We start from the raw sequence: 10,052 nt of genomic DNA, 5'->3' as shown, positions 1-10,052 counted from the left end.
TGTGTCTGTTTTCCTCCAATCTATTTGTTTGTGTGTGTTTGAGAGAGAGAGAGAGATCAAGCAAAGCGAGAGAGAGAGAGAGAGGGAGGGTGGGAGGGAGCAGGAGTGTGTGAAGAGGGGGAGGGGGCAGTCTATGTGTGTGTGTGCTCCCAGGGATTTGACACTGCTATTCAAGCCCTGCGGTTACCATGGTGCCGGCTGCCTTATATGGCCATTGGAGTCAAAGAGCAAAGAGAGTGGGCTGTGTGGGGCAGCATGCACACCCACACACACACACATACACACACAGGAAGAATGTGGAGGATCTCTCTCCTCAGAGATGCAGAGAGCATGACCCCAAGGCCTCAAAAACCACCCCGACACTACCAGATTACCCTGAAGCCCTGCAACAAATACAAGCAAGCTGATCTCCTGCCTGCCCTTTGTCTTTCAGAAAGCAATCGAATGTTGCATCTGAAAGTTTTGCACAATTTAAGAAGACAAGCAAAAGCAGCAGTGACCTGAATGTTATTTCTCAAAGCGAGACTACATCTTTCCCTCCCTTGATGAACACGCTTTGATCCTGCGTACGTGTAGAGAACAGCTTATTGTGCTGGAAATAAAGGTTACCATTTTGTGGTCATTGCTCATTTCTCAAAGACCCTCTGTCTCAGCGCTTTGTGGAGCACACAGTGATTTGTGTTCGAGGTTACCCCAAGAGGTCAAACTGACTTTCACACCCCTGCCACGCTAACGCTGCAGGGTCAAACGCAAGATAAAGGGGAGGAGGGGACGCAGAACAACCCTGGATAAGAGCTTAAGAGATAAGTGATGAATCTGCTTGTAAAATGTGCCGCTCTTTGGGGGTTGGGAGGTTGCAGACGCAGATACGGAGAGATGAAAGTGCCCTGAAAGATTCACTATATGCAACTTGTTGTCTTATCTAGGGAGCGTTTACAGAGATTTTTAAAGGCATTCTTTCCCTCCAAGGACACTTTTATGGCACTCCTAAATTTAAACCCAGCTTTACCCCCTGGAGAATGTGTGTGTGTGACAGAGGAGCATTGTCCTGGCCATTGTGCAGCTAATAGGTCATCAGAGGGGTGTGTGTGTGTGTGGGAGAGAGAAAGAGTGTGTGTGTTAATTTGAATGAAAGTCCCTTTAATTAGGCCGCTGTGCCTGCTTATTGTCACTTCTTGTGTAGGGCAAGATTAGGCTTGTCAAATAAAGGGTCCTTGTAAAAGACTGTGCGTGTGTGTGTGTGTGTGTGTGAGTGTGTGTAAGAAGATGAGATATTCAACAAAGCCGTTAATTAATAGTTTGACACCAGAAACTGCACACTTTGACTGAACTTGCTTTTTTTCAGAGTGTCAAGCTTTAATACAACAGTGAAAAGGCTATTTTGAAGGTTGATTTGATCCATTTTAGCATTTAATTGTAATAATTTTATTGTAATATTTGAATATGCCCTATATTCAGAGTACTTAGTTTTTTGTTATAGGGTGGTTAAATTTAGGTAGGTCGGATCGTCGTACAGGGAAAACTAGGCATGGCTAATCTTGTTTTAATTCATCTCTGTTTCAGTTCTTCTGTGGATTTCAACCCATGGATACCAGATTTTTTTGTGAATATTTCACGTTAGGAGAAAAGTATGATAAGATTCTGATAGTTTAAGCAGAAGAGATGCTGTACATGCCTGTCATTTCCACTTCAGTGTGTGTGTGAGAGATACCACAGGGGGCAGGAGTGACATGACCTTTGAACCAATCGTCAGGAATGTCGAGGAATCCTGAAATGCAAGACTGCAAAAGATGTCAGCCAAGATGCCAACCAGACAGATATAGAGATACACAGACATGAAACACTGGAGCACAACAGCCTAGTTGCAACTGATCTTCATACCAAACATATTAAATGACCCAATCGTAAAACTGAAAGTAATAATTAACTATGTGCATTCAGGGTCTCCTGCCACTTTTAGTATTGTAATGTCAGTCTATGAGACAAATGTTTTCTGCGCTGCATTTTTTGTTGTTGTTGCAGTACTGCAGTTGGCCAGCATGACTTTTTTTTTTAAACTTTTATAATGCCATCTATAACATTTGTACCCTCAAATTAATAATTTGTGTTCCCAAATTAATAACTCCTGTGTAGTATCAGTAGTTTGCTCCCTCAAATATATAACTATTTGCACAAATAACAATCATTCCCTTTGAATCAATTATTTTTTATTTTGGAACAAACAGAATCTGTTATGTAAAATATGTTAAAGGGTGTTAAAACAAAGTTGACTGATAGAAGCTGGGTTATATCTAGAAATCTATAAATGATCTAAAATCAAAATGAACCTACATTAAACCCCAGTGACCCATCTGTGTCCATCTCCTGACAACTACCCCAGTTTATTTAGCAATGCATTACTCAGTGCCATGAGTAGTGCACAGCCAAAGCTAGCTAGCATACAGTAAATATGAAGCACTGAAACAACAACCAATCTATCATCATAACTGTGTGAGAGAGTGCTGAGGGGACAAGTACAAAGTAAATTAATGTGATAGCTTATTGCTATTAATTTGAGGGAATTAGAATCTCTCATACTAAAATAACTTTATAGCCCCGAGTAGCCACAACAACATATAACCTCAGCTCCTTCTGCTTAATTTGATACTATTACATTGAAGGCACTCATTTTAAATCATTTGGGAGCACTAATGATTTAAGGGAACTAATTACTAATTTTGTGATTTAAATGATCAAATATTTTACCCCCAAATAGTCGCCATATTATTACCTAACCAGTAATGTGGTCTAGTAAAAGTAGTTGAATAATGGTAATTTTTTTTGTTTGAATAGTTTATTCAAACGATTGATTGATTGATTGATTTTTGGTGCTGTTTAATTGTATTACATTACACTGCGAGGTGTTTCTAGCTTTTGTTCATCCCATTTATGTAATGTGAGTAAGCAAACATTATAACCTGTGTGTGCTGTAGGTATAATGTATTGCAGGGCTGTTGTATTAGACTGTGTAGGTTTACCTAATAAAGTGGCAACTGACCCAATGTTTAAGCCTTCAGCAAACCAGCAATTTATAGCAACCAAGCAGCAAATGGTTGACAATCACTAATTTGTTAAAATTTTTGCTAGCATCTCACACTTTTGTTAACCTTTTCTGCATTGACCAATTTAAACTCTTATATGGCCTTGCTGGCTTTTATTTTTACTGCTGCCATTTTTTTGTGTTGTGTGAGTTTTAGTCACTTCTATTTCTGTTTTCCCTGGGTTACACACACCTGTTGAGTATTCCTGGACCACCCACAGATAAGCAATTCTAAATAACTACAGCAGGTATACCCACATATGTGTGCACCACCATGTTTAGTTTTTGAAAATAATTTGCTGCCAACAGTTTGTGTCTCAAGCGTCACAGACACTGTGATGTATTGAGAGCAACTCAGGACGCACCATTTAGCTTAACATTGGCCAACCGTCTTTGTTCTGCCGGCTGTCTGTGGCCCGCTTCATTGGGGTGAAAGGTCTCAAAGTTTGTTGTGGATAGAGGGAATATAGTTTATAAGTCATAGCCATAATTTGAAACATTTCATTGAGGTTGAGCGTTTTTGACTGGGGTCATAACATGAGACCTATTGTTCTGTCAAAGGTCTGTCATAACTTTGATGGGATACGGTGAATGTGTAAACTGTTTGTTTTTTTTTTTACTCCAAATCAGGAGTATTGAGCGCTGAGTTGCATGGATAATTTTTCTGTGTACAAGGGTTTTGGGGTTTTACTACTATCCTGTACTTGTGGCCTGTAGTTTGCATGAAAGTTAGTGACACATAGGATAATTTCAGATTTCTACCTTCATACATCAAGCATTTTACATGTTTATCTGCACTCAAATGTTTGATTACTGAGATTATGCATTTTTCATAATTTGTTTCTCTAAATTTCTTCCAAATTAGTATTTTATTTGAACGTATACATATATTTTTACATTAGTCAATTTTCTAGATTTTAGGGGATTCTCAGCAGTCATCCAGATAACTCGGTAATTCTGTTTTTTTCCTGTGGGAGCAAATGTTTACATCATCAAAAACATGAATAACATTACATTAAAGAGTTTCTCTTTTGTCTAATTGTATGCAGTCTGCCTTTTTATACCCTGTGCTCCTGTTCAGAAAGCCTATCAATGGCCCTATAGGTGAAGTTTAGGATGACCCTTCATTTTTTTTGGCTTTAAGCAGTCAGACTTTTGTTAAAGTTAAGATTACAGGGTGGGTCATTTAGCCCCGCCAACTGGCATTTCTGGGCAGGCCCATACACGACACCCCCAGCTATTGATTCAGTTAACATTTCAGCTATTTAAGTTAACCTTTAAGGTCCGTACAGAGGACCTCCCTCAACAAATACGATCACCCCCCACCATGTGTTTGAATGTCTAAAGTTAGGCCAGCCTCTCTCCCCGAGGCATCCCCAGCAACCACTGTAATTCAATCTCAGGGTGTTAGCTGTGTTCTCTCAACCACATCAGCATATGGAAACTAAGTCTTTACTTAAAGTAATCATGAGGCGTCTGTGCAGCCTTCCTGCAGGAGGACGGCGTTTTCATCACGCTCTGATGGCCGTCAAATGTTTAGACTTGCAGTGACAGCTTCTCCCTGAGACCAGAGTGACCTGTGACCTTTGAGGAATGGACAAGCCTGGAAACAAAAACAGAGGCCTTTTGTGCGGGTCAAAGGGAAAACATCTGCTGGGCTGAAGACACGGGGGGGTGGGGGGGATTAACTGTTGGGTATTCATCATTTTGTTTTTTCACTCACCTTTGATTAGAGGTACCTGATGGGAACACACGGAAAGCCACTGTACATCACATCATTACGACATAAATCCTCCATATTTTACCCATTAATGCACCAGCTGCCTCTTGGCTCAACAGGAAATATTGATTTAAAAAAATTTAGATAAATACAATATGAGGGAGAATTTCTTTGATATGAATGCTGCACTCACTCTTATCACATCAGCACAGGAGCCACTGGTCACAGCCAGTCTTTCATTTTTAAATTAGATTTGAGCCTGAATAAATGATCTGAGAGGATTGCACATCACAGTTCCAGTTGAGAAAATTCATTTGAACAATTCTGGCTTTGATATCATCATGCATTGTCATGATAAATGAGTGTCTGAATTTTTTTTAACCCCACTGAAGCAGTACAGTATCTTTGTCTGTCACATTTAAATTCCACCAATGGGATGTAGCCTAATCAGGTGCTGGGGTGTAACAAAAGAAAGCATTTCCACTCTCTCTGTTTTCTTTACACACACTCAGTTACACACATGCAGTTATTTAGCACCATATTGTTTATTTGTCTCCCCTGTAGTATGGTATTGGACTACGGTATTTACCACTTCCCCTGTGCTGCAGCTCTGTCCCCTCTGTATACTCTCACAGTAACAGAGAGCTCTTTCTTCACGCTCGCCACTTGATCTAGCACACGGCTGTGATATGAGTAACCAGATCCTTCAGAGCAAGTTACCAATTAGCCAAACCTCTCTGGAGGGAAACCTCATGGTGTGATTCTACATGTTATTCAGGGATTATCATGAGGAAGATAGCTTGTTGTAGCTGTTTTATAAGCACAGGTAAAACAGTACAGCAGGTAGGTGGAGTGAGGAGGAAACAGCAATTTGATTCTTTTCCAAATATAAAATTTACCCTACTGAACATTTGTTAAGTGTGGTCTGCAATTTTGAATATTGTTGGACCACAGTAATAACGGACTATTTTTTGTTTTTATATTGTTATAAAATCATGTACTAGTATAGCTGTGTTCATATCATCAAGCCATTATAAATGCACATTTCTGCAAGATTCTGGGTTAGTTTACATTTTTCATACTTGGAGGATTGTTGTTAGTTTAACAATTCAGGAGCATAGACTATAGTGAGACTTGGTCTATCAAATATTGAATACAAATAATCTGATCTAAGCAGTAAAAGCCATAAATAAGTAAAATACAATTTTTTAACATGACATATCCTTTACAGTTGTTTACCTTGTCTCCCATGTACTACCATGTTGGTGGTTTTCTTAAGTATCATTTACTTCTGAAATCTTGTAGCTCATTCACATACTGTACATTCATTTGCTAAATTTATCAATAGGCAGTCTTCAGCTGCAGTTGTATTAATTCCCCACTAAGTGGCAGTGTGCTCCATGACAATTGATACTGTGTCTTGAATGATGTATTGAGACCATCCTCTCACTGTGCTCTTTAAAATACTCTTCAGGCTATGTTACTACTTAAACTACTGATTTCTGACCAGCTGCATGTAAAAATAAGTTCTAGTAACCAGGTTACAGCAATGAATGTGAACACCAATATGCTTCCAAAACCGAATACTTGTGTCTTGTGTGCACATGAACATTGTTTATATGTGTATATGTCACTATTATAAATGAGTAAATGGGGGTTTACATTTATAAACATGAAAACACTCACAATTCTCTTACATCATCCAGCTGTTTAATGCATGACTGTTTGGAGGTAGTGCTGAAAGGAGCCAGACACTTTCCCACTACCATTAATGTTGACAGTGCAATGCAAAAGACTGGACCCCTCATGAGATTTTTCAGTATTTTTTGATTGTCTGAGAACTATACAATATCTTCCATTACGCAATTTATAAGAAAAGATTTACCCACGTTATGACACTGAGACTTAATTGTGTCAATGAGAAATTAAAAATTAAAATTCCATCTTCGTCTTATGCTGCTCTGTTAACCTTTTATGGTTCAGTGCTGTGTCTAAGTAACATACCCATTTTTGGCCTTTTACACCCACACAATACATCCTCAATTATGATGCAGTACTTAAAAAAAAGAGGCAGGGCCCTTAGAAAACCAATAGCAGGGTTTTAATTTGTGACACGACTCTCTGGAGGCAATGTTGAGTCCCTTTTTTACAGCTTTCATCAGATGGTTCAGATCCATCATCTCTCTCCACAAAACTGGCCTTCTGTCATTTTACAGTCTGGAAAAAAAGTGAATTCACAATAATAGATGAATAAAGTTTAATTTTTAATCTTTATTTGATTATTGAGTAATGGATAATAAAATCATCCATCCATCCATCCAAAATAATAAAATTGTTAAAAATCCAAATGTTGCCTTAAAGCAACACCATACCATTGTGAATTCCCACCATGAAATTTTTTGGTATTGTGTATTTAGGTTTATAGACTGTTCAAAAGCATAACAGTAATCATAATTTTCTTTTTATCTCTACAAATTAGCCTAGGTAAATTTGATAATGTTAGTTGTAATAAAGTTCAGGTTATTGCACTGCATTGCCTACTATAACAGTGCACTTTGTCAGTCCTCTCTGCGAGCATATATTTTACACACATTCTTCTTCCATTTAGAGAATGAACGAAACACCATTCGAGGGTTCTTCATAGAAGAAGGTAGAATTGGCACTCCCAGTTTATTTTAGTGAGGAAAGTGAGAGTGAGGGTGAGAATGAGCCTGAGAGCGAGGATGAGGAAGAGGAAGAGGAGAGTGAGGGTGAAAGTGCAATGACCAGTATTACCAGTATAAGATAGAATGTAAAAGGCAGCAACACAACAAATGGTGGCAACATATGTCAGGAAAAACACACACCAGGAAACTGAAATTAAGCATTTAAATGTAAAACAAATGAACAAACACTGACATATGACTCACTTTCTTGTTTTGAAGAGGGTTACAATAGTTTAGTTTGATAGATTGTTGATGTAAAGTTTGCTAAAATATATTTACACCCTTTAACGCATTCATTCCTATAGGCCGTTCCATATTGGCACAATGTTGCCTGAGGGTAACATTCAGACAAACACTTATAAAAAGAATTCATTTTTAATGTTTTTCAATTTCAAATGGCATGAAGTTTAAGATGATGAGACAATTGAATATTTACCATGAGTACTGTAATAAATTTTATTCAAATTTTTAACAATAACTCTTATTTCATTTCTTACCATTATGGTACTGTGTTGCTTTAAGGTAATGCACCCTAAAGGGGTTTTCATTATTTCTTGAAAATTTCTTTAAATTATGTTTACTTAGTCTATTTCATGACAAAAAACATTACAAACATTTTTTTACTGGCATCATAATGCGTACCATAGAGGGTTAAAGAGGACGTTATTGTGTATTTTTAGTCAACACAAACTGATCTCAGTGGATAAAGTGTTTGGTGTACAATGTGTTTGTATTAAAGAATTGAGAGCACAGTGTGGAAAATGAGATTCACTTAAATGACTTGAAGTCAGAGTTTTACAGAAAATATGAACACACAACAAAACCCTCCTTTTGACTTTTTTTTAACCACCTGAGCACTTTGAAAGATAACCTACAGGTGAGTCAAATTTTAGGGCTCAGATGACTTGGTTAAAGTCATCAAGAGATTGGAGTCAGAACTGCTTACAGGAGATCACTGTATGCCCAGAGAAAAGCTCTTCTTCAAAAAATACACACAAATAACAAAATGTCGGACAGAAATTCTTCCCACAAACTGGCATCTTCTACAACTTCATGACAACACAAGCCGTTATTTAATAGTAATGTCAAGAACCTCTATTTCATGCTCAACCTTAACCCTGATTAACAGCTGACAGGAAAGAAGCAAGTGGACACTGTTCAGTTTCCTAAACACTGCCAACACAATAGAGCACTTTTCCCTCACTACTCGTGCCAGCAAGGGTGTAATCTGTGACATCCATCCTTGCAAAAACTGTACATTCTGTGAAGCCTGTATAACCTCAGCTATAGCAGCAGATGTTACACTTACAGTAACTGGGTGGTGTGTGGGAGAGGTACAGCTTTGGCTTGTTCACCCTTATGGTGCTGCCAAATGCTGTTACATCAACATGGGGAGCTTTTGAAAACAGCTCTTGAGTTGAGAGATAATTTTGTGAAATATGTTTATCTGCTTTCTTGCAGAGAGTAGTATGAGAAAACCGACAACACTCTCATGTCTGTCCAGTAAATGTAAAATTACAGTTAGCAGCTGATTAGCTTAAAGGATTTGGGCGGCAATTTTCAACATTTTTCTTATTGTGAACAAATCTCTATGGAGGACCGAACTGACAAAAATTTCTTTAAATTATGTTTACTTAGTCTATTTCATGACAAAAAACATTACAAACATTTTTTTACTGGCATCATAATGCGTACCATAGAGGGTTAAAGAGGACGTTATTGTGTATTTTTAGTCAACACAAACTCATCTCAGTGGATAAAGTGTTTGGTGTACAATGTGTTTGTATTAAAGAATTGAGAGCACAGTGTGGAAAATGAGATTCACTTAAATGACTTGAAGTCAGAGTTTTAAAGAAAATATGAACACACAACAAAACCCTCCTTTTGACTTTTTTTTAACCACCTGAGCACTTTGAAAGATAACCTACAGGTGAGTCAAATTTTAGGGCTCAGATGACTTGGTTAAAGTCATCAAGAGATTGGAGTCAGAACTGCTTACAGGAGATCACTGTATGCCCAGAGAAAAGCTCTACTTCAAACAATACACACAAATAACAAAATGTTGGACAGAAATTCTTCCTACAAACTGGCATCTTCTACAACTTCATGACAACACAAGCCGTTATTTAATAGTAATGTCAAGAACCTCTATTTCATGCTCAACCTTAACCCTGATTAACAGCTGACAGGAAAGAAGCAAGTGGACACTGTTCAGTTTCCTAAACACTGCCAACACAATAGAGCACTTTTCCCTCACTACTCGTGCCAGCAAGGGTGTAATCTGTGACATCCATCCTTGCAAAAACTGTACATTCTGTGAAGCCTGTATAACCTCAGCTATAGCAGCAGATGTTACACTTACAGTAACTGGGTGGTGTGTGGGAGAGGTACAGCTTTGGCTTGTTCACCCTTATGGTGCTGCCAAATGCTGTTACATCAACATGGGGAGCTTTTGAAAACAGCTCTTGAGTTGAGAGATAAACAGTATTTCAGTGGTTTGGAAACATTTAGATAAACAGTTTTATCAGAGCTACTGCGCTGTAAAATC

The sequence above is a fragment of the Thunnus albacares genome, chromosome 12, assembly GCF_914725855.1.
Source record: "Thunnus albacares chromosome 12, fThuAlb1.1, whole genome shotgun sequence".
Taxonomy (NCBI): domain Eukaryota; kingdom Metazoa; phylum Chordata; class Actinopteri; order Scombriformes; family Scombridae; genus Thunnus; species Thunnus albacares.
The sequence above is the reverse complement of the archived record's forward strand: the minus strand, read 5'-3'. Positions refer to the sequence as shown.